Genomic DNA, 1,908 nt, shown 5'->3' with positions numbered 1-1,908 from the left:
ACATGACCACTGGAAAAACCACAGCCTTGACTAGATGGACCTTTGTTGGCAAAGTAATGTCTCTGCTTTTCAATATGCTCTCTAGGTTGGTCATAACTTTTTCTTCCAAGGAGTAAGCGTCTTTTAATTTCATGGCTGCATTCACCATCTGCAGTGATTTTGAAGCCCAAAAAAATAAAGTCTGACACTGTTTCCACTGTTTCCCCATCTATTTCCTATGAAGTGATGGGACCACTTCATAGATTAGTGCGCCTCAAAATATTTTAGCAACAGGATCTTCACCTAAAACAAAATTTGGGCAGAATCGACTGTTCAAAGCAGACAGAAGTTCAGAATGTTGTTGTTCAGTTGTTAAATCGTGCCCGACTCTTTGCAGCTCCATGGACTGCAGCACACCAGGCCTCCCTGTCCTTCACCATCTCCCAGAGTTTGCTCATACTCATGATGTCCATTGAGTCAGGGATGCCATCCAACAGCATGGCTACTGTTGCTGACCAAAATCTTGGCTTTCTCTGCCCACCAAAGCCAAATAAAAAATACAGAGACAGAGTCTGGAGGAAATAGAAAGGTGGGTTTTATTCTCAGATGCAGAAAGGGAACACAGTAGGGAACTGTACCCCAACTCTATGAGGGGTCTGGGGCTTATATAAGGCAAGGGCTCAAAGTCAGGAGCTGGTGATAAGGAACAAAGGTGACAGGATCCTGATTTCCTCCTCTTGCATTGTTTTAAAGACAGTCAGAAGCTGCAGCCAGAAACCCAGTAATTGAATCTGGCAGTTTGGTGGCTCTCACCTTCTTTCTGATATGGAACTACAAGGGGAAGGACGTTGTAAGGTAAACATCAGATACAGGATGTATTTAGCATAGAGTCAAAGGAAAATTGTGAATTGTAGCTCCTGCAGAGTTAGGGAGCAGAAAAGCAAAGTTAGTTACAGACATGCTGAGTTAGGCGCGGTTAAAGTACAAGCACTAGGAATGTGCAGGCCTGCTCACTGTTCTCTTTACCATCTTTGTTCTCAGGAAAGGGAAAGAGAAAAACTCATTCCTCTTTTTTCCTTCTCACTGCAACACTATCATCAAAAAGTCCACAAATAAAAACTGCTGACAAGGATGTGGAGAAAAGGAAACTCTCATGCACTGTTGGTGGGAATGTAAATTAGAGAGGCCACTTTCGGGAACAGTATAGAGGTTCCTCAAAAAGGTAAAAACGGAACTACTATATGACCCAGCAATTCCATTCCTGGGTATATGTCCAGGAAAACCAAAAATACTAATTTGAAAAGATACACGTAGCCCAGTGTTCATAGCAGCAATATTTACAATAGCCAAGACATGGAAGCCATCCACGAGCCCTTCAATATGTGAATGAATGAAGAAGATGCAGCACATATATACACCACATCTTCTTAATCTATATATCAAGTACTCAACCATGATATGAATAAAATTCTGCCATTTACAGCAATATGGATGAACCTAGAAAATATTATGCTTAATGAAATAAGACAAAGACAAATCTAAGACAAATTTGACAAATAAGATTTGTCAAAGACGAATCTAAAAAGTATACAAATGAATGTATATGAAAAACAGAAAGAGGCTCACAGATACAAAAAACAAATTTGTGGTTACTGAAGGGAAGAGGGAAGGGGAGAGGAGCAAATTTGGGGTATGGGATTAACAGATACAAACTACTATGCATAAAACAGATAAGCAACAAAGATATGCTGTATGGCACAGGGAATTATAGCCATTATCTTTTGTTTATCTATTTTTTATTGAAGGACAATTGCTTTACAGAATTTTGCTGTTTTCTGTCAAACCTCAACGTGAATCAGCCGTAGGTATACATATATCCCCTCCCTTTTGAACCTCCCTCCCATCTCCCTCCCCATCCCACCCCTCTAG

Source organism: Bison bison, unplaced genomic scaffold (genome assembly GCF_000754665.1).
Source record: "Bison bison bison isolate TAMUID 2011002044 unplaced genomic scaffold, Bison_UMD1.0 scf7180017864366, whole genome shotgun sequence".
Classification (NCBI taxonomy): domain Eukaryota; kingdom Metazoa; phylum Chordata; class Mammalia; order Artiodactyla; family Bovidae; genus Bison; species Bison bison.
Note: the sequence above shows the minus strand (reverse complement) of the source record.